Source organism: Lutra lutra, chromosome 4, assembly GCF_902655055.1.
Source record: "Lutra lutra chromosome 4, mLutLut1.2, whole genome shotgun sequence".
In the NCBI taxonomy this organism is placed as follows: Eukaryota; Metazoa; Chordata; class Mammalia; order Carnivora; family Mustelidae; genus Lutra; species Lutra lutra.
The window spans coordinates 82,127,291-82,152,076 of NC_062281.1; the positions used below are offsets into that span (position 1 = coordinate 82,127,291).

Below are 24,786 nucleotides of genomic sequence, written 5' to 3' on the forward strand. Positions count from 1 at the left end.
AAGGTCAGAACAAAACACCAATATTTCCAATTCTTTTAAAGAATATTTTATAATGACACATTAAAGTGTAGATTCTTTTAGCCTATAATTCTTAAAAGAATGATAATAGGGGACACCAAGGTGTCTCAGTCAGTTAAGAATCTGCCTTTGGCTCCGTTCATGATCCCAGGGTCCTAGGATTGAATACCACATCGGCCTCCTTGCTCAGCGAGGGAGACTGCTTCTCCCTCTGCCTGCAGCTCCCCCTGGTTGTGCTCTTTCTCTCTCTAATAAATAAATAAAATATTTTAAAAAAAGAATGATAATAGTAAAAATTTTCAGTGTGAAATTATGATGTGGCATAAAAGGGTAATACTCCCATTCAAGATTCTGGATTCCATCTCTTCAGAAAGGACTAATCATTTTTAGAGTCAAACATTAAAATTTACAGATAAAGGCAGCTCACTACTACCACTAAGAACTACATCTATTAACATAAGTTTCAGGTCACAGTTTTGAAGACCTGAAGCACTGAGTTTGTTTAATGAAGTAGTTAATAGGCACTTTTTGAAAATTTTATTGCTTTGCCAGTTTTAAAACAGATTTTTCAGGGTATCACTGATATTTTTTTTTTTTTTAGTTTTTTTTACTATCTTTTTCTTTTGGTGTTAAAATTCCCTTTGATTCTGTTTTGATATTTCCTGAAGATATTATTCAGTATATCAAAAAGTTCTTTTATTGCACTACTTATGTCCTTGTCTGCAGAAACATCACTCCATCATTGTTATCAACTATAATCTTATTGATTATTGTTTGTGCCTTTTCATTTAGGTCCCAGAAATCTGGTTCCATCTGGTAGCTCAATCCTTTATACTCTTTTATATCATCAGCTGCCATACCAAGAAGGGACTTTGTGAAGTTAACTTCTATACTTAGTTTCTCTAAAATTTTCAAAAAAGAAAAACAATGTTTTGCACAAGGCCAGAGTTCTCTTTTTCAAACTAATGAAAGCCATTCTCAGTTGTCTTCGTTTCAATTTGCTTTTTCTAAGCTTACCATCTTATTATAAAGAATATAATTCAGGAAAAGCCAGATGGAAAAATGTGTATGTGGAGGGCAGGAACAGGGAGCTTCCATGCCCTTTCCAGGTACACTACTCTCCCAGTGCTTCAATGTATTTACCAACACAGAGGTTCCAGTTATCTTTTCTTGGAATGAAACAGAAAGAAAAAGAGAATTAAAGAGACATGAGACATAGCTAAAGTTTCACTGAGAAGAAATTAGTAGTCCTTTTTAATTTTTTATTTTATTTATTTTTTTTATGAGAGGTAGAGATTATGGAGAGGCAGAGGAAGAGTGACAGAGAGAATCTGAAGCAGTCTCCAAGCTTGGCATGGAGCCCAATGTGGGGTTTGATCTCACAATGTAAGATCATGACCTGACCTGAAATTAAGAGTTGGATGCTTAACCAACTGAGCCATCCAGGTACCCAAGAAATTGATAGTCACTTTCTTTTTTAAAGATTTATTTATTTATTTGAGAGAGAGAGAGAGCAAGAACATGAGTAGGAGGGGCAGATGGAGAGGCAGAGAGAATCCCGACCAGACTGGGTGCTGAGCATGGAGCCCACTGGAACTTGCTCTCATGACCATGAGATCATGACCTGAGCTGAAACCAAGAGTCTGACAATCAACCAACTGTGTCACCCAGACACCAGTCTTAAAAGTATACAATAATCAAGTGGAGATTACTTCAGGAGAAATGTAAAGCTAGTTCTATATTTGACAATCCATTAATGTAGGTCACCATATTAACAAAGTGAATAAGGAAAATTGCATGATCATCTCAACAGCTACAGAGAAATTTGAAAAAAAAAATCATTTGAAATAAAAACTCTCAATACCCTAGGAGGGAACTTTCTTACACTGAAAAGATAATCTCCAAAAAAACACAGATTAAATGATTTTCAATTGTACAAGACTGAATACCTCCTCCTAAGATCAGAAATGAGCAGGAATATGTGCTCTCAATGCCTCTTTTAATATAATACCTGAATTTCAAGCCAGTGCCATAAGGCAAGACAAAGAATTAAAGATGAAATATTTGGGGCGCCTGGGTGGCTCAGTGGGTTAAGCCGCTGCCTTCGGCTCAGGTCATGGTCTCGGAGTCCTGGGATCGAGTCCCGCATCGGGCTCTCTGCTCAGCGGGAAGCCTGCTTCCTCCTGTCTCTCTGCCTGCCTCTCTGCCTGCTTGTGATCTCTCTCTGTCAAATAAATAAATAAAATCTTTAAAAAAAAATAAAGATGAAATATTTAAATGGCACAAGTATAACTCTATTCACAAACGACATGACTATCTACATATTACATATTACATAGAATATCTCATGTAACCTATAAAAAATGTTTCCAAATTATGAGTTTAACAAGTTGGCAGGATACAAGAAACATACCCAAAAATTATTGCAGAAGTAATATACAAGTAGAAATTTATTTTAAAACACCATTTACAAAAGCACCCAAAATACTTATAAACTACATGCAAGATCTTTTTTTTTTAAGATTTTATTCATTTATTTGACACAGAGAGAGAGAGATCACAAGTAGACAGAAAGGCAGGCAAAGAGAGAGGGAGAAGCATGATGAGGGGCTCGATCCCAGGACCCTGAGATCATGACCTGAGCCGAAGGCAGAGGCTCAACCCACTGAGCCACCCAGGCACCCCACTACATGCAAGATCTTTATTGTTTAGAGCTATGCAACACTGTTGAAAGAACCCTAGGACAATTTAAGTAAGAGGAGCACCATATCACAATCATGAATGGAAATCTAAATACTTTTTTGGCTGCTTGCTGTCTTCAAATCAATATATTGATTCAATTCAGTCTTCATCAAAAGCACAGCACCCCCTTCAGTTACTGAGACATGAAAAGTAAAATTTATATGGAAAGGCAGAAGAAATTAAAACAGTCAAAACAATTTTGTGAAAGAACAAAGTTGACAAACAATACTGGATTTCAAGACTCACCTTAAGGCTACAATAATCAGGACAGCTCAGTATTTTAAAAAGGATTGACACATGTATAAGTAAAGCATAATGGAGAGTCTAAAAAAGGATCCAAACAATATATTTAACACATTTTTGGCAAAGGTTCAAAGAAAGGCAATTCAATGACAAAATAGTTCTGGAACATTGGAAAAATCATGCACAAAAAAAGAAAAAAAATTCCTCTCTAATACCTATCATTCAAATCACAAAGACACACACATGTATATACAAAGTAGTTGAAAATAAGTCATAGAACCAAATGCAAAACAGAAAACTATGCAATATGTTTAGGAAAAAGACATGAAAATCTATCTGTGACTCTAAATTATACCAAGAGTTTAGATGTAACACCAAAATCACAGTCCATTAAAACAGAAAAGTTGATAAACTCACTTAATCAATTAAAACTTTTGATCTGTGATTTTGTTAAGATAATGATTAAAAATAAGCCACACATGGGGCATCTGAGTGGTTCAGTCAGTTGAGCATCCAACTCCTGATTTTGGCTCAGGTCAGGATATCAGGGTCCTGTGATGGAGCCCTGCGTTGGGCTCTATGCACAGTGGGTGAGGAATCTGCTGGAGATTCTCTCTCCGTCTGCCTCTGCCCCCATGTGTGCACTCTCTCTCTTTCTCTCAAGTAAATAAGTAAATCTTAAAATAAATAAGCCACACACACACACACACACACACACTATGAAAAAAGTTTGCAAATCATGTCTCTGACAGAGAATGTGTTTCCAACATAGGTAAATAATTCTCTCAAGTCAACAGTAAGAAAATAAACAATGCAGCCAAAAACAGGGTAAGAGACTTAAACAAAAACATTATAAAGGAAATATAACAGGGCAAATAAGCATATGAAAGAAAGCTCAACATCATTAGTCATTAGGGAAATACAAATTAAAACCAAATTCAGGTAACACTACTCAACTAGTTATATTAACTGTCGGTGACACTGTGCAGCAAATGAAACATATATACATTACTGAACGAATGAAAATTGGCAGTGTCGTGAAATAGAAATATTTGGTAATTTCTTATAAAATTGAACAATGATATAACAGAAATATTCCTATAGTTTGATCAAGGGAAGTAAAAAATTATGTTTGCACAAAATCCACAAAAATGTTCATAACTGTCAAAAATCCGGAAACAATTCATATGTCCTTCAAGTGTTAAATGGAGAAACAAACTGTGGTACATCCATGGAATATTCCCCAGCAATAAAAACAAAAACCAATGTTGATACATGAAGCAACACGGATGAATATCAAGTGCATTATGCCAAGTGAGAGAAACAAGACCCAAAGAGTCTGTATATGTGTTCAGTACCATGACATTCTGGGAAATGCAAAATTATGGCTGAATAATGAATCAGTGGTTGCCAGGGGTCACATGTAGAGGGAGGGTTTGACTAAAATGGTCAGCTTAGTGGAGAGTTTTGGGGTGAGGAAACCACTTGGTATATTGACTGTGTGTATCTAAATTCTTTTTATATGTTTTTTCTACAAAGTTTGTATTTTATTCAAAAATTTAAATTTATTGACAAAAAGTTGTTTTAATATCTAATCATTTCCCCTCAAATAAAGTAGTAGTTATAGCATCATTTTCTTGATATTGGTAATGAGGGCTTTCCTCTTGGTTTCAGTTTCAAACACCCATTTCCTGGCTTTGCTATTTTTCTGTATTGTGTATTAGGGGTTTTCTCTGTTTATTGTATATTTATGTTTTATTGAGAAACAATTTATATCCACTGAAATTCATAGATCTTAACTATATACACTGTAATGAAATTTGTCAGATGAATATACAAGTTCCCACATCCTAATCAAAATATATTTAATTACCTCCAGAAATAGCCTTATGTCATTTCACAAATTATGTCACCTCTCAGACACAGTTCTGATTTCAATCACTTTGGTGAAATCTTGCCCAGTTTTGAATTTAATGTAAATAGAATTATACAACATGTACTCTCTTTTAAATGTCTGTATTATTTTGGTCACACTATGTCTCTGATATTCATATACATTGTACCATATATTCAAGTTACTTATTTTTATTGTTGAGTGATATTATGTTGTATGAATATATAACTACATGCTCATCCATTCACCTGTCTGCGGGAATTTCAGTTGCTTTTAGTTTTTGGCTATTATGATTACAGGTGCTATGTTGTTCTTGAATAAATGTTCTCCCCCCCACCTTAGTAAATACAAGTAGCAGAATTGTGGGCAACATGCAAATGTGTATTTGGATTTATAAGAATCTGCCAAGCAATTTCCAAAGTAAATGTAATATTTTAGACTATCACTAACATTGTATGAAAGTACATGTTCCATATCCTAGCTGATATATAGTATTGTAGGTCTTTCTAATGTTAAATACATTAATGGGTATGAAATCATATGTGTGGTTTTAATTCATATTACCCAGATGATTAATGATGTTGGGTTATTTCATGTATTTATAAACTTTTTTTTTTTTAAGATTTTATTTATTTGACAGAGAGAGATCACAAGCAGGCAGAGAGAGAGAGAGAGGAGGAAGCAGGCCCCCCGTAGACGGGAAAGCCCGATGCGGGATTCGATCCCAGGACCCCGAGATCATGACCTGAGCCGAAGGCAGAGGCTCAACCACTGAGCCACCCAGGTGCCCCTATTTCATGTATTTATTCATCATTATCTTATATTCTTTTGAAAATTTGTTCAATCTATTGCCTGTATTTAACAAATTGTTGATTTGTCACAATTGTTTATGTGAATATGCATTGATTAAGAAATTTTTTTTGGACTTATAAAATAATGTAAAAAGTTCCCTTCTTCTTTATTTTCAGGATTTGTAAAAATTTGATATTATTTTCTGTAAATGCTTGATAGAATTTAAAGCTGAAAATATTTGACCACAAATTTTAATTACAAATTCAATTTCTTTCATGGATTTTCTATTTAATGTTGTCACTTGCCAGTTTTGGTTTTTTATTTTGTCATGTGTCAGTTTCAGTAAGTTGTGTCTTATAAGGTACATGTCCATGTCATTTAAACTGTTGAATATTGACAACATTTTCAAACAATTTCCTTCTTAACTTTTTATATAGGTCCTATCTTTTTTTTTTTTAATTTCTTTTCAGTGTTCCAGAATCCATTGTTTATGCACCACACCCAGTGCTTCACGCAATACATGCCCTCCATAATACCCACCACCAGGCTCACTCAACCCCCCACCCCTTTCCCCTCCAAAACCCTCAGCTTATTTCTCAAAGTCCACAGTCTCTCGTGGTTCATCTCTCCCTCCAATTTCCCCCAACTCCCTTCTCCTCTCCATCTCCCCTTGTCCTCCCTGTTATTACTTATGCTCCACAAGTAAGCGAAACCATATGATAATTGACTCTCTCTGCTTGACTTATTTCACTTAGCATAATCTCTTTAGTCCCAGTCTTTCTTATTTTTTTAGTATCTGTAAAATCTTTCCTGGAGTTCTCTCTTTCTTTTCTAATATTCTTCCCTTATGTTTCCCTTTTATTTCTTTTTTGGTGATTTGTCTTGCTTATGGGATTTTATAATTTATAAATTTTTTCATGTAACTTACTTTTAACTACGTTGATTTTCTTCTCTTATTTGGCTATATTTTATGTCACTGATATTTGTTATTATCATATTATTTACTTTAAATTTAATTTGATCTTTACTTTTAAACTAGTTTAAGAAGTTAGAAAGTTGGGGTGCCTGGATGGCTCAGTGGGTTAAAGCCTCTGCCTTCAGCTCAGGTCATGGCCAGGACCCTGGGATCTAGTCCCACACCAGGCTCTCTGTTCAGCAGAAAGCCTGCTTTCTCCTCTCTCTCTGCCTGCCTCTCTGCCTACTTGTGATCTCTGTCTGTCAAACAAATAAATAAAATCTTAAAAAAAAAAGAACTTAGAAAGTTAAGTATCTAATTTTAAATCATCCTTAAAAAATAAAAAATAAAATAATCTTTACTTTTCTAATATAAATATCGACATCCTTAAGTTTCCTTCTGACTGTTATATTAGTTATATTCCATAATATTTTTATGAAAGCAATTTACTTTATTTTTTAAAGGAGCTTTAAGTGTATAGAAAAATTGATTGGAAAATACAAAGAGTTCCTATGTACCTTCCTTCCTAACAACATATACATGTTTTTCACTCTTACTTATATCTTGTATTAGTGTGATACATTGTTGCAAATGATGAACCAATATTGGTATATTATTATGTAAAACCTACTGTTTATATTAGTTTATATCATATTCTTTGTGTTGTACATTCTATGGTTTTTGGCATATGCATAATGGTATGTGTCCATTTGTACCAAACAGAATAGTTTCACTGCCCTAAAAATCCCCTGTACTCCACCGATTCCCCTTCCTTCCTCATCCCAAGCCCTTGGCAACCACTGATTTTTTCTTTTTTTTTTTTTAATATCTCCATAGCTTAGCCTTTTCTAGAATGTCATATTGTTGGAGTCATACAGTAGGACTAGATGCTTTCACTTAGTAATATGCTTTTAAAGTTCCTCCATGTTTTCCTGTGATTTAATTGCTTATTTTTTGTTTCATTTTTTTAAAATCTTTATTTAAATTACAATTAGTTAACATACAGTATGTATTGGTTTCAGGCATACAATATAGTGATTCAGAACTTCCATACAACACACACTGTTCATCAGGACAAGTGCCTTCCTTAATCCCCATCACCTATTTAACCCATCCCCTGCCCACCTATTTAACCTATCCCCACCCACCCTCCCTTTGGTAACCATCAGTTTGTTCTCAGTTGTCTATTTGTCAGAGTCTATTTCTTGGTTTGCCTCTAACTCTCTTTTTTTCCCTTTTACTTGTTTATTTTGTATGTATATATACACTATATATATATGTTTATATGTACACATATATACACATGTATGTATATATGTATACATGTATGTATACATATATACATACACACAACATCTTCTTTATCCCTTCATCAGTTGATGGACACTTGGGCTGTTTCCATATAATAATATTCTCTTGTAGGAATGCACCACAGTCTCATTTATTCACCTACTGAAAGATATCTTGGTTGCTTCTAACTTCTGACAATTATGAATAAATCGTCTATAGGGATTTTGTTCTGGCTTTTGTGTGGATGTAAGTTTTCAACTCATTTGGATTCCTGGATAGGAACACATTGGATGGATCATATGGTAAAAATACATTTAATTTTTTACAAGAAACAGTCAAACAGTCTTCCAAAATGGCTATACCATTTGCATCCCCACCAATAATGAATGAGAGCTTCTATTGGTTCACGGCTTCACCAGGATTCCATGTTGTCAGTGTTTTGAATATTAACAACTCTGTAGGTATGTAGTGGGCATCCCATTTCTGTTTTGTCAATTATTTAATGACATATGCTTGTTGAGCATCTTTTCAAGTTCTTTTTTTTTTTTTAAGATTTTATTTATTTGACAGAGAGAAATCACAAGCAGGCAGAGAGGCAGGCAGAGAGAGAGGAGGAAGCAGGCTCCCCGCTGAGCAGAAAGCCCGATGCGGGGCTTGAACCCAGGACCTGGGATCATGACCTGAGCCGAAAGCAGTGGCTTAACCCACTGAGCCACCCAGGCGCCCCTCTTTTCAAATTCTTATTTTCCACCCATATACCTTCTTTTCTCAGATCTTTTATTCAATTTTAATTTTTTTTCATATTACCAAGTCTTAAGAGATCTTTGTATATTTTGGATACCAGTCCTTTATCAGCTATGTTTTGTTGTTGTTGTTTTTTGTTTGTATTTGCAAATCTTTCTCCCTGTATGTGACTTTTCTTTTCATTCTCCTAACCAGGCTTCTCACATAGCAGAATTTGTTTATAATTTGCTTGAAGTCCAACTTATCAATTTTTCCTTTCATGGGTCATGCTTTGATGTAAAACTGTTCCCAAACCCAAGGTCATCTAGACTTTTTTTCATGTAATCCTCTAGGAATTTTATCGTTTTCCATTTTCCACTTATATCTATAATCCATTTGTAGTTAAATTTTGTGAAAGATGGAAGGCATGTGTCTAGATTCATTTTGTTGTTGTTGTTGCATGTAGAGGTTCAATTACTGTAACACAATTTATTGAAAAACTGTCTTTTCTCCACTAAACTTCCTGTTTCTTTCTTTGTAAGAGTCTTTGTGTCTCTCTATTCTGTTCTATTGATCTATCATCTTGTTCTTTAATTTTAATTTTTATCATTCTGTTTGAATATTTCTAAATGTTCTTACAAATACTTTCTTGCCTCATGAATTAAATAGAAATGTATTGCTTGATTTCTACATATTTTTACATTTTTCTAGGTATTTTCTTTTTGTTATATATCTTAATTCTACTCTGGTAGGTGAACATACTCTGTATAATTTTATTTAACTTTAATGATATAATATATTAAGCCCATATGTGGTCTGGCTTTGTTAGTAAGTCATGTGTCCTTGAAAAGCATGTGAATTCTGCATTTAATGTTATTTTCTTATATCTATTCAATAAATAGATTCATTAGACAATAATATTGTAGCAATATTATGCATTCTTATTAACATTTGTCTACTTGTTTTATCAATTTCTGAGAGAGTAGTATAAAAATTAACAACTATAATTTTAGATTTGTCTGTATCTCTCTTCTGTACCTTTGGTTTTTGCTTCATAAATCTTGAGTTTTTAATAGTTGCCTACATAATTAAGATTGATGTCTCTTTGAGGGGCTGGCCCTTTTATAATTAGGAAATAAGCCTTTTTCAAAGGAAACATACCTTTTCTTGTCAGTTTCTTATATAGCCATTTGTTTTCTTAAGATTAGTAATGTATACTATTTTACCATTCCTTTATTTTCTCTAACTTTTTAATAAAATAGACTTTATTTTTTAGACTAGTACTAGGTTCACAGAAAAATTGAGAGGAAAATACAGAGTTTTCCCATATATCCCCTTACCACACATACATAGGCTCCCCAATGATCAACATTCCCCTATCAGAGTGGTACATTTCCTACAACTTATGTATCTACATAAACCTAAAGACCATAATTCACATTAGGGTTCACTCTTAGTGTTCCACATTTTATAGATTTACAACTGTACAATAACATGTATTCACCATTATGATATCATATGATTAGAGTCTGCCTTAAAAATCCTCTATGTCCTGCCTATTCACCTCTCTTCCCCCACCTAACTTTTGGCAACTGCTGATTTTTGTTTTTGTTTTAACATTTTATCTATTTATTTACAGAGAGAGACAGTGAGAAAAAGAACAGAAGCAGGAGGAGTGGGAGAGGAAGAAGCAGGCTCCCCGCTGAGCAGAGAATACAATGTGGGGCTCTATTCCAGGACCTTGGGATCATGATCTGAGCCAAAGGCAGATGCCTATTGACTGAGCTACCCAGGTGCCCCAACTGCTGATGTTTTTAATGTTTCCATAGTTTTGTCTTTTTCAAAATGTTATATTGTTGGGATCAAGATTGACTTCTTTCAGTGAGCATTATGCTTTTAAGTTTCCTGTATGTATTTTTATGATTTTATTTCTTTTGTCTTGTTTGTCAGCTGAATAATATTACATTGTCTGGATGTACTACAGTTTATTTATTCATTTGGCTACTAGAAAGCATCACAACTTCTTCCAAATGTTGGTAATTATGAATGAAACAATGTTTATATTAACATCTGTGTACAGGCTTTTGTGTGGATGTAAGTTTTAAACTTGTAACTAAATATCAAGCTTCTTTAACTTTTTTTTTTTTTTTTTACTTTGGAATAATCATAGTTTTACCAGAACTTGGGAAAAAAAATGTATGGATAAATTCTATGTGCTCTTTATCTAGTTTCCCCATATTGTAATACCTTGCATAAGAATATTATAAAACAAAATCAAATATTGACATTGGTAGAATCAAAGATCTTATCCAGATTTCACCAATTTCTCATATAATCTATAACTTTTGAGACTGACTTTTTTCATTTAGCATAATCATTTTGAAATTCATCCAAATTGTAATCTTGATGGAGTAAAATTATCACAAAGTGGCTTATCTAAGGAAGAGCTAAGGATATGTATTTAACAAACCAGTCTCATACTCCACACACAAAAAAAATAGGATGATGTTGTAGTTAATTTCATGTATCAACTTGGTGGGACCATGGTGCCCAGATATGTGGTCAAATAGTATTCTGATGTTTTTTTGAAAGTGTTTTTGAATGAGATTAGCATTTAAATTGGAAGTCTTGGAGAAAGGCGGATTGCCTTCTATAATATGGGTGGTCCTTTTCCAATCAGCTGAAGGCTAAAATAGATCAAAGACTGACTTTCCCTGAATCAGAAGGAAATCTAAGTAAGAATGAAGGATTTTGGGGACTCAGACTACAACTCTTCCTGGGTATCCTGCCTGTTGAGTCCCTATATATTCTTGAACTTGCCAGCTTCCACAATCTCATGAATTAATTACTTAAAATAAATCTCTCTATATATATATAGATAGCCTGTTCATCCTCTATCTTCAGAGAACACTGACTAATAAAGATTTTCTAAAAGCCTAGCTCTGCCATAAATTTCAAAAATCCTGTGTTCTGAGCAAATTCCTTTATTTCCTCAGAGTTCAGAGAAATTCAGAAAGTTTCTGGCATTGTTTGTAAAATTTTGATCATGATAGAAGATAAGTTATTTGAATGTCTCAAAGTCACTGTCATAGATGGAACAAACAAAAAATGATAATATGCATTTGGATAAGGTTAATGTGGCTTGAGGTGGTTAGACTGTCAGTAGTATGTTTCTAATTGCTTTGAGTCTTCCCAATTATTTTAGAACTGAGGTCCTTAATGGCCAGGAAACACAGAAAATCATTAATGACACATCACTATGCCCATCACTGTAGTAAGGAAGCATGTTCAAGCAAATGATGGCAAGAGTTTCAGCAAAAAAGATAGAGTGCAGAGTCGGTCAACGGGTGGAGTTCCTTGGAGTATGCTAAATTATAGGCTTGCTGAAGGCAGTGCATTGGCTTTGTACACTGTTGAATAGATTTTATTCAAGGATGGATGAATAGTACTAACCAGAATAACAAGAATTCCACTCTAAGATGTTTCTTTTTATCATAGCAAAGCAAGAGTCTATACCATACCTATAGTCAGCTGCTGTGGTCCATTTCAGTTCCCATTTGAGTGATAGAGAAATGAGTGTTCTCACTTATAGTTTAAAAATAACACATTTTGTTTGTATATAAAACTGAAATAATCATTACTAATATGCATATCATTACTGGAAAAAGTTCTGCATTTTCACATCTCAGTCTTTTAAATCTTTTGAGTGTCTTTTCAATAGCTAAAGACTTGAGGGCCAGAGTCACCTTGCCCAGATCATTCACTTGCTGACTAGATGACTCTAGGCAAATTACTTTGGAGAATCAGTTTTTACATCTGTAAAAATGTCCATTGATAATACTAGCAATGTCTCATAGAATTGCATGAGGGTGAAATAAGTTTCCTATAAAGAGCTTATAAGACTATTCTGCATGTTATGGTGTTCTATAAATGTTAACTCTTACTTGCACTAAATAAATAAATAAATAAATAAATGAAATGGAACAACTGTTCTAAGGGCAATGTTATAACATTTAGGCCTTTAGAAGGCAAAAACTCTCAACAGAAAACTAAAAACCAGCAAAAGCAGGCATGATAATCCATATATCAGCATCAGTGAAGATAGCTGTGGCTAAGAAATCAAAAAACTATCATGTCTGTGATACACTGGGACACAAAGATAGGTCTACTTTTGAGTAATCAGAAAAGGCAAGACAAGATCATAGAGGTACTTTTAACTGTTATAAAGGGAATACTGGCACATACACAGGTTGACTGAAAAATATTTCTGACAGAGTTGTCAGAAATATAATTCGTGGAACAAATTATTTTCATTTGCTTTGATTTCAAGTTGTCAGAAATATAATTTGCTGAGCAAATTATTTTTCATTTGCTTTAATTTCAAGTGCTGAATATAAAATCATCTATTTACTCTTTCTGTATATGCTTGGCTTTCACAATTTGGGGAGGGGAAAATGTTGCCCAGGTATAAAGTCAATAGTGTATAACATCACTTTAGTCCTTTATTGAAGGATCTGAGGAATGTCAGAGTTTGGAGTATGAGGTCCTTGTATGAAGTTCTGATTTCTCTTTTCTTATCTATTTAAATTTAAAAATCAGTTAACATCATAACAAATCCATAATGTATGAAACTAAATTTTAGTTACATTTTAGGAACAGGTCTACATGGTATCATTGCTTACGTTGCTATGATGATTTTGGGGAAAGAAACATTTCTCAGTTCTCTTTAATGGTTAGTACATATTCCTTAGTGTAACTCTAGGGAATATCTGTAAAAATGCAGAATACAATGCATGTGATGAGACAAAATAGCAACAGCACAAACCAGATGTGTAAAGTTTCTTATTTAGTAAGACAAACATACTTAAAGGGGGAAAACATTTTCTTTCTAACACCTAAAAATTAGGTGTTTACCTTCTGAGAGATTACATAGGCTTTTTTATTTAAGGAAAGATATAAGTAATAGTTCTCAGTAGTTTTAGTGTCAGATTCCATTTTATTTAAACATAGGCGAGTTAATGTAAAGCTACTCTCCAGGAGTTATTCATCTGACAGTTCAACTGTCTTAAATATTGTTAAGAACTAAAAAAGAAGTAAAAATTTTGTCACAACTCAAAGAAGAAGTCACAAAAGTGATGCCTTCTTGGGAAGCATATTTGTAGAAAATACCATCAGTTCTCTAATACAATTTGTCATGATTCTACTTATAATTCATAACATATCACCTATTTGTTTTAATCTGTTTCTTTTATTTGTTTAAGTATATTCATTGTGGAGTAAATTGGAAAATGGAGTACCTTATTAGAAATGACAGAAAGTAGTGAAAAAGATTGTCAACACAAACATGTGGGTCCAGTGGTTTTTTTTTTTTTTTTAAGATTTTATTTATTCATTTACTTGAGAGAGAGAGAGAGAGAGCGAGAGCAGCGGGAGGAGCAAAGAGAGAAGAGCAGGGGTGCCTGGGTGGCTCAGTGGGTTAAAGCCTCTGCTTTCGGCTCAGATCATGATCCCAGGGTCCTGGGATAGAGCCCTGCATCAGGCTCTCTGCTGGTCAGGGAGCCTGCTTCCCCCTCTCTCTGCCTGCCTTTCTGCCTACTTGTGATCTCTGTCTGTCAAATAAATAAATAAAATTTAAAAAAAAAAGAAAAAGAAAAAAGAGAGGGACAAGCAGACTTCACCCTGAGGGTGGACCTGATGCAGGGCTTGATCCCACAACCCTGAGATCATTACTTGAGTTGAAATCAAGAGTTGGAGACTTAATCAAATGAGACACACTGGTGGCCCTCCAGTAGTATTTTAATAAAGAGTTCCAAATACCTCAACAGCTTCTGGGGGGTCACCTAAGGTCACAGCATAATAAAATAGATGATCTCAGAAATATGTAAGTAAACATAGCCATGCATTTTCTTTAAGAAGGAAGAAAACTTTTGGCTAACTCTTAAGAAAATTCTAACCACACTTTTAAAGATAACATCAAAAATAAATAATAGCTACAGCATCAGCAGAAGTATTGGAAGCTATGAAGGACAATAATCAACACAACAGAAACTTAATTTATTATGAAGGGAGGGCATTAAATAGAAACACTTTTCTGGCTAAAATATAGTTTCTCTGAGAAAAGAGTGTGACCTCTTAGAAGTGAGGATACAACACTCTGGGACCACATGAATGTTTCCTTTTGATGGAGGAAGAGCTGCAGGCAAAGTCAGGCAGTGGGACATTGCAAAAAGCCCTACAGTACTGAAGGTCAGAAGAATTTAAAAGCAGCTGTGTCTGAGGGGCTCTGGTCTTACAGGCAACATAGCAGAGCAAGAGGCAAGTTTTATTCTAAGGGCAAGGCAAGGATGGATAAGGAAGCACTTGTCAGGAATGCACACAATCTGGCTCTGTCATATAACTTTCTTCTCTGTTATCATCCATCTCTTACGATTTATTCCTATTCTTTTCAAAGTAAACTAACTTCTAGATCTTCTACTTGAGTTTGGAGAAATGATTCTAATAGCATCCAAAGGGATATCTAAAGAAAATATACCCAAATACAAAGAGAGCTAACATACTAATCAGTGACTAGTCAAATAACAGCAGCCAAGTAAGCAATCCACATATGGAGTGTATGAAGATGTAACATCTGAACTATGAAGGGGAAATGATTATAGCCTTAAATGACAATAGTTAAATTTTACACAAGATTTATTGTAGGCACAAAGACAAAATGTAAACAGTATCTTTGGGTGTCTGGGTGGCTCAGTTGGTTAAGTAACTGTGTTTGGCTTAGGTCATGATCCCAGAGTCGCAGGATTGAGTCTCTCATCGGGCTCCCAGCTCCACAGGGAGTCTGTTTCTCCCTCAGACTTTCTCCTCTCTCATGTTCTCTCTCATTGTGTCTCTCTCAAATAAGTAAATAAATAAATAAATCTTAAACAGTATCTTCTTTGTACTCTCAACATATCCGAGAATGTGGACACCAAGAAGTAAGATGAAGAGGAAGGGATTAGGCAACAACTTGGAAAAAAAAAAAAATCTTCAATAACACCCTAGATTTATACCTCAAGACAGTAAAAAAGAACAGTCTAGTTCTAACTTACTAGAAGGAAGGGAAAACAAAGACTAAAGCAGAAATAAATGAAATAGAGAATGAAAGACAAAAGGAAAGATTAAAGTAATTAAGAGCTTTAAAAAAAGATAAACAAGAGACAAACTTTAGCTAGTCTAAGTAAGCAAAAAAGAGAGAAGAAGGAAATAAAATCAGAAATGAAAGAAGTATCATTACAGATGATAAAATAAATACTATGGATCATAAGAAACTCCTATGAATAATTACATGCCAACAAATTAAATAATCCAGAAGAAATGGATATGTTTTTAGAAATATACAATTTACCAAGTTTGATCACTAAAAAATAGAATATCTGAACAGACCAGATACTAGTAAGGAAATTGCATCAGTATCAGTAAAGTTCCCAAGAATGAAAACTCTAAGACCAGATATCTTCACTGTTTTATTTTACCAAGAATTAAAGAAGAACTATTACTGATACTTCTCAAATTCTTAAAAACAAAAACAAAAACAAACAAACAAACAAATACAAATAGAAGACAGAACACTTCAGAGAGGTGAGATCGGAGGAGTAGCAGACTGAAATAACATCAGGTCCCAGAAGTTCAGCTAGATAGTTATCAAACCATTCCTAACACTACAAACTCAACAGGAGATAGAAGAGGTGAAGAGCAGCAATTCTAGGAAAAGAAAATCGACCACTTTCTGAAAGGTAGGACCTGCAGAGAAATGAATCCAAAGCAATCGGAAGATAGACCGTGGGAGGCAGGCGCTGGCTCCTGGCAAGGTGTCGAACAGTGGAGCACAAAATCAGAACTTTTAGAAGTCTGCTCCACTGAGGGACATCACACCAGAGGTTAAGTGGGGGTGGAACCCTTGCAGTGATGGTGTGGTCTCAGGTCCTGTTGGGTCACAGAAAGATCGGGGGTGTCTGAGTGTGGCAGAGCTCCCAGGTATCAGAGCAGGGAATCTATGGAGACAGAGCTAAGGAGTGAACTTTCAGATAGGGGTCACCTTAAACAGTGATCCAAGGCATAGTTGGACCACTGCTCTTCAAGCAGGGACCCCACAAGTGGCAGATCTGAGAAGACTCACCATCCTCCTCTTGGAGGAACAATGTGCCAAGAATATGCTGGGTTTGGAGAATCCAAACAGGGCTGTGCACCAGAGATAGAAATTCTCAGTCACAGGCCAGGTGAACACAAAGCAGGGCCAGAGACCAGGGAGACAGGAGTGATTGACTTCTTATCTCTGAGGGGGCACTAAGGAGTGGGGCCTTGAGCTCTTGGCCCCTCCAGGCCAGAGATTGGAAGGCTGCCATTTTCATTACTGTCCTCCAGAGATCAATGGAAAGCATTCAGAGAACAAAAGATTCTGAGGGCAAACTCAAGCAGATTATTTAGCATGGCCCCTGGCAAGGACAGTGCAATTCTGCCTCAGGCAAAGACATTTGAGATTCACAGCAACAGGCCCTTCCCACAGAAGATCACCAAGAACATCCAGCCAAGACCAAGCTCACGGATGAAGGAGAACAGTGGAACTTCAGAACTAGGGGAAAGCAACGCATAGAATTCATGGCATTTTTGCCATGATCCTTTAGTATTGCAAAGTTTTTTTTTTAATTTTATTTTTTTCTTATTCTATTTTTTTAACTTTTCCTCCTTCCTCTATTAACATTTTTAACTAGTTTATCTTAACAATATGTTTCTAAAAAAATTTTTTTAAACCTTCATTGTCATAGTCATATTTTATCCCCTCATTTTATTTAGCCTTATTTTTTGTATACATATAGGGTTTTTTTCCTAAAATAATTTTGGAATACAATTTCTTTTAATAGATCAAAATATACCTAAATCTAGCACATGGCTTTGATCCATTCTCCAGCCTAAGCACATTCTCTTTCTCTTTTTTTTTTTCTTTTACCAACCAACTTATCAATTCCTTTTTTTAGATTTTTTTTTAAATTTTGATCTTTACAGTCATATTCCATCCCTTCATCATGTTTACCCTTTTTTTTTTTTGTGTGTGTGTGTGTGTGTGTATATATATATATATATATATATATATATATGTATATGTATGTATTTTGGACTCTTAGAAGTAACTACCTAGCAAAATTTTAAAGAAAGAAAAAGTTATATATATACATCTATATATATAACTTTTTCTTTCTTTAAAATTTTGCTAGGTAGTTACTTCTAAGAGTCCAAAATACACCCAAAATCAAGTGAGTGGCCCTGTTTTATATGACTTCTGTTTTCCACCTTTCTTTTCTCCCAGTTTTGGGTCTCTTCTGATTTGGTTAGCATGCATTTTTCTGGGGTCTTTGAAAGCCTTTTAGTATTTTACTCTCTTGTTCATATATTCTTATCTAGATAAAGTGACAAGGAGGAAAAACTCACCACAAAAAGAAATAAGAGGCACTAAAAATGGCTAGGAACCTAGTCAATATGGACATTGGTAATATGTCAGAACTAGAGTACAGAATGACTGTACTCCTCAAGGCGCTAGATGGGCTCAAAAAAGGCATGGAAGATATTCAAGAAACCCTGTCTGGAGAAAATAAAAGCCCTTTCTGGAAAAATAAAAGAACTAAAATCTAACCAAGTTGAAATCAAAAAAGCTATTAATGAAGGTCAATCAAAAATGGAGGTTCTTACTGCTAAGATAAATGAGGCTGAAGGGAGAATTAGTGATATAGAAGAGCAAATGATGGAGAATCAAGAAGCTAAGCAAAAGAAAGATAAACAACTAATGGACCATGAGGGGAGAATTCGAGAAATAAGTGATACCATAAGATGAAATGATATTAGAATAATTGGGAATCGAGTAAAAGAAAGAGAGAGAGGGGCAGAAGTATATTGGAGTGAAGTATAGTAGAGAATTTCCCTAATATGGCAAAGGAAACAAATATCAAAATCCAGGAGGCTCAGAGAACTACCCTCAAAATCAATAAATATAGGCCCACACCCGTCATCTAATAGTAAAACTTACGAGTTTTAGTGACAAAGAAAAAATCCTGAAAGTAGCTCAGGACTAGAGGGCTGTAACATACAATGGTGGAAATATTAGATTGGCAACAGACTTATCCACAGAGACCTGGCAGGCCAGAAAGAACTGACATGATATACTCCGAGCACTAAATGAAAAAAAAAAAAAATGCAGCAAAGAATACTATATCCGGGATACCTGGGTGGCTCAGTTGGTTAAGCCACTGCCTTCAGCTCAGGTCATGATCCTGGGGTCCTGGGATCGAGTCCCACATCAGGCTTCTTGCTTGGCAGGGAGCCTGCTTCCTCCTCTCTCTCTGTCTGCCTCTCTGCCTGCTTGTGTGTACTCTATCTCTCTGAAAAATAAATAAAATCTTTAAAAAAAAAAAAAGAATACTATATCCAGCTAGGCTATCATTGAAAGTAGAAGGAGAGATAAAAAGCTTCCAGGACAAAGAAAAATTAAAAGAATTTACAAACACCAAACTAGCCCTACAGGAAATATTGAAAGGGGTCCTCTAAGCTAAGAAAGAGCCTAAAAGTAGGGAACAGAGACAATATACAGTAACAGTTACCCTACAGGCAATACAATGGCATTAAATACTTATCTTTCAACAGTTACCCTGAATGTAAATGGGCTAAATGCCCCAATCAAAAGACACAGGGTATCAGAATGGATAAAAAACAAAACCCATCCATATGCTGTCTACAAGAAACTCATCTTAGACCCAAAGACACTTCCAGATTAAAGTGAGGGGGTGGAAAACAAATTACCATGCTAATAGACATCAAAAGAAAGCTGAAGTGGCAATCTTTATATCAGACAAATTAGATTTTAAGCCAAAGAGTATAATAAGAGGTGAGGAAGGACACTGTATCATACTTAAGGGTCTGTCCAACAAGAAGCTCTAACAATTTTAAATATCTATGCCCTTAACATGGGATCAGTCAACTACATAAACCAATTAATAACAAAATCAAAGAAACACATTGATAATAGTACAATAATAGTAGGGGACTTTAACACCCCCCACTGAAATTGACAGACTATCCAAGCAAAAGATCAAAAAGGAAATAAAGGCTTTAGGTGATACACTGGACCAGATGGACATCAAAGATATATTCAGAGCATTCCATCCCAAAGAATACAGAATACACATTCTTCTCTAGTGCACATGGAACATTCTCCAGAATAGATCACATCCTGGGTAACGAATCAGGTCTCAAACAGTACCAAAAGATTGGGATCATTCCCTGAATATTTTCAGGCCACATTGCTCTGAAGCTAGAACTCAATCACAAGAGGAAAGTTGGAAAGAACTCAAATACATGGAGGCTAAAGAACATCCTACTAAAGAATGAATGGGTCAAAGAGGAAATTAAAGGAGAATTGAAAAATTCATGGAAACAAATGAAAATTAAAACACAACTGTTCAAAATCTGTGGGACACAGCAAAGGCAGTCCTGAGAGGAAAGTATATAGTGATACAAGGCTTTATCAAGAAAGAAGAAAAGTCTCAAATACACAACCCTAACCCTAGACCTAAAGGAGCTGAATAAAGAACAGCAAAGAAAAGCCTAAACCCAGCAGAAGAAGATAAATAATAAAGATCAGAACAGAAATCAATAAAATAGAAACCAAAAGAACAGTAGAACAAATCAATGAATCTAGGTGTTGGTTCTTTGAAAGAATTAATAAGATTGATAAACCCCTGGCTGGACTTATCAAAAAGAAAAGAAAAAGGACCTAAATAAGTAAAATCATGAATGAAAGAGGAGAGAGCACAACCAACACAAAAGAAATACAAAAAACTATAAGAACATATTATGAGCAAATATATGCCAGTAAATTTGACAATCTGAAAGAAATGAATTCCTAGAGATATATAAACTACCAAAACTGAACCAGGAAGAAATAGAAAACCTGAACAGACCCATAACCAGTAAGGAGATTGAAGTAGTCATCAAAAATCTCCCAACAAACAAGAGCCCAGGGTCAGACAGCTTCCCAGGGGAATTCTACCAAACATTTAAGAATTAATTCCTATTCTCCTGAAACTGTTTCAAAAATAGAAATGGAAGGAAAACTTCCAAACTCATTTTATGAGACCAGCATTACCTTGATCCCAAACCAGACAAAGACCCCACCAAAAAGGAGAATTATAGACCAATATCCTTGATGAACACTGATGCAAAAATTCTCACCAAAATACTAGCCAATAGGATCCAACAGTACATTAAAAGGATTATTCACCACAACCAAGTGGGATTTATTCCAGGGCTGCAAGGTTGGCTTAACATCCACAAATCAATCAATGTGATACAACACATTAATAAAAGAAAGAACAAGAACCATATGAAACTCTCAATAGATGCTGAAAAAGCATTTGACAATGTATAGTGTCCTTTCTCGATCAAAACATTTCAAAGTGTAGGGATAGAGAGCACCTACCTCAATATCATCAAAGCCATTTATGAAAAGGCCACAGTGAATATCATTGTCAATGGGGGAAAACTGACAGCTTTCCCCTAAGGTCAGGAAAATGGCAGGATGTCCACTATCACCACTACTATTCAACATAGTACTAGAAGCCCTAGCCTCAGCAATCAGACAACAAAAATAAATAAAAGGCATCCAAATCAGCAAAGAAGTAGTCAAACTCTCACTCTTTGTAGATGATACGGCACTTTATGTGGAAAACCCAAGAGACCCCACTCCAAAACTGCTAGGTCTCATACAGGAATTCAGTAAAGTGTCAGGATATAAAATCAATGCCCAGAAATCACTTGCATTCCTATACACCAAGAGCAAGACAGAAGAAACAGAAATTAAGGTGTTAATCCCATTTACAATTGCACCCCAAGCCGTAAGGTACCTAGGAATAAACCTAACCAAAAAGGCAAAGCATCTGTACTTAGAAAACTATAAAGTAGTCATGAAAAAAAATTGAGGAAGTCACAAAGAAATGGAAAAATGTTCCATGCTCATGGATTGGAAGAACAAATATTGTGAAAATGTCTATGCTACCTAAAGCAATCTACACATATAATGCAATCCCTATCAAAAGACCATCATTTTGGGGGATGCTTGGGTGGCTCAGTGGGTTAAAGCCTCTGCCTTTGACTCAGGTCATGATCCCAGGGCCCTGGGATCTATCCCCACCTCTGGCTCTCTTCTCAGTGGGGAGCCTGCTTCCTCCTCTCTCTCTGTCTGCCTCTTTCTGTCTACTTGTGATCTCTGTCTGTCAAATGAATAAATAAAATCATTTTTAAAAAGACCATCATTTCTTTTCAAAGAAATAGAACAAATAATCCTAAAATTTATATGGAACCAGAAAAGCCCCCGAATAGCCAGAGGAATGTTGAAAAAGAAAATCAAAGTTGGTGACATCACAATTCCAGACTTCAAGCTCTATTACAAATATGTGATCATCAAGACAGTATGGTACTGGCACAAAAACAGACACATAGATCAATGGAACAGAATGGAGAGCCCAGAAATAGACCCTCAACTCTATGGTCAACTAATTTTTTTTTACAAAGCAGGAAAGAATGTCCAATGGAAAAAAAGACAGTCTCTTCAACAAATGGTGTTGGGAAAAAATTGGACAGCCACATGCAGAAAAATGAAACTGGACCATTTCCTTATACCACACACAAAAATGAACACTAAATGAATGGAAGACCTCAATGTGAGAAAGGAATCCATCAAAATCCTTGAGAAGAACACAGGCAGCAACCTCTTTGACTTCAGCCTCAGCAACTTCTTCCTAGAAACATTGCCAAAGGCAAGGGAAGCAAGGGCAAAAATGAACTATTGGGACTTCATCAAGATCCTTTGCACAGCAAAGGAAACAGTCAACAAAACCAAAAGACAACTGATAGAATGGGAGAAGGTATTTGCAAATGAGATAAAGGGTTAGTATTCAAAATCTACAAAGAACTTACCAAACTCAACACCCAAAGAACAAAGAATCCAATCAAGAAATGGGCAGAAGACATGAACAGACATCTCTGCAAAGAAGACATCCAGATGGCCAACAGACACATGAAAAAGTGTTCAACATCACTTGGCATCAGGGAAATACAAATTAAAACCACGATGAGATACCACCTCACACCAGTCAGAATGGTTAAAATTAACAAGTCAGGAAATGACAGGTATTTGAGAGGATGCAGAGAAAGGGGAATGCTCCCACACTGTTGGTGCAAATTCTGGCTGGTGCAGCCACTCTGGAAAACAGCATGGATTTTCCTCAGGAAGTTGAAAACAGAATTACCCTATGACCCAGCAATCACACTACTGGGTATTTACCCTCAAGATACAAATGTAGGGACCTGAAGGGGCATGTGCACTTGAATGTTTTTAGCAGCAATGTCCACAGTAGCCAAACTATGGAAAGAACCTAGATGTCCATCAACAGATGAATGGATAAAGAAGATGTCATTCATATATATATATATATATGAATTTTCAGCAACGTGGATGGAACTAGAGTGTTTCATGCTAAGCAAAATAAGTCAATCAGAGAAAGATAATTATCATATGATATCTCTGATATGAGGAATTTGAGAGCCAGAGTGGGGGATTTGGTAGGTAGGGAAGGAAAAAATGAAACAAGATGAGATCGGGAGGGAGACAAACCATAATAGACTCTTAATCTCACCATACAAACTAAGGTTTGCTGGGGGGTGGGGTGCTGTGGAGAGGGTGGTTGGATTATGGACATTGGGGAGGGTATGTGATATGGTGAGTGCTATGAAGTGTGTAAGCCTGACAGTTCACAGACCTGTACCCTTGGGGCAAATAATACATTATATGTTAATAAAAATAATTTAAAAAAATTAGTAAACTAAAATTCAACAGTATGTTAAAAGGATCATTCACCATTATCAAGTGGGATTCATTCTAGGGACCAAGGGTAGTTCAAAATTCACAAATAAATCAACGTGATACCCACATTAAAAAAATGATAAATATCTTCTGATCATTTCCTTATATCCAGAAAAATCATTTAACACAATGTAAATTTTGGTTTTAATAAACACTTTCAACAAATTGTTGTAGAAGGAACATACTTCAACATAATAAAGGTCATGTATGACAAGCCTAAGCTAACATCATACTCAATTATGAAAAGCTAAGAGTTTTTCTTTTATGATCAGGATCAAGGGATGTCCACTCTTAACTCTTTTATTCAATATAATACTGGAGGTGCTAGCCACAGCAATCAGACAAGGGAAATAAATAAACCCAAATTTGTAAGGAAGAAGTGAAACTATCACTTCATTATTGTCCATTAACAGATGAATGGATAAAGAAAATGTGATATATAATATATAGTAAAATATTATTCAGCTTTAAAAGAGGTAAATCCTGGGGTGCCTGGTGGGTCAGCCAGTTAGGCATCTGCTTTCACTCAGGTCATGATCCCAGGGTCCTGGGATACAACCCCACATCAGGTTCCCTGCTCAGCAGGGAGTTTGCGTCTCCTTCTCCCTCTGCCCCTCTCTATCTAATCCTCTCCCTCTCCATCTCCTGCTAGTGAGCTCTCAATCTCAAATAAATAAAAAACAACTTTAAAAAAAAAGTAAATCCTGTCAGTTTTGTACAGCATGGATGAAACTGGAAGGCATGATGCTAAATGAAATAAACCAGACAGAAAAAGATAAATATTGAATGGTAATATTTATATGTAGAATCTTTTAAGAAGTGGAACTCATAGAAATAAGAACCAGAACGGTGGTTGTCAGGGACTGAGGATGTGGGAAAAATTGGTAGAGACTGGTAAAAGGTACAAACTTTTACATTATAAAAGATAAAAAAGACAGGGTATCTATTGTACAACATGGTGAACATAGTTGAGAGTACTGTATTGTATAATTAAAATTTGCTTAGCAGAACTCACCAACAAAGGAGCACCTGCATGGCTCAGTCAGTTAAGCTTCTGCCTTTGGCTCAAGTAATGATCACAGGGTGATGAATGGTGCCCCACATCAGGCTCTCTGTTCAGCAGGGAGTCTACTTCTCCTTCTCCCTCTGCCTCTCCCTCCCACTCTTGCTTTCTCTCTCTTTCTCTCA

General features: G+C 35.4%; 1 pseudogene; it reads right to left on the bottom strand.

The window, feature by feature from the left end:
• Positions 1–481: 481 nt before the first annotated feature.
• Positions 482–24,786, bottom strand: part of LOC125097297 (programmed cell death protein 10-like) — a 29,661-nt pseudogene continuing 5,356 nt past the window's right edge.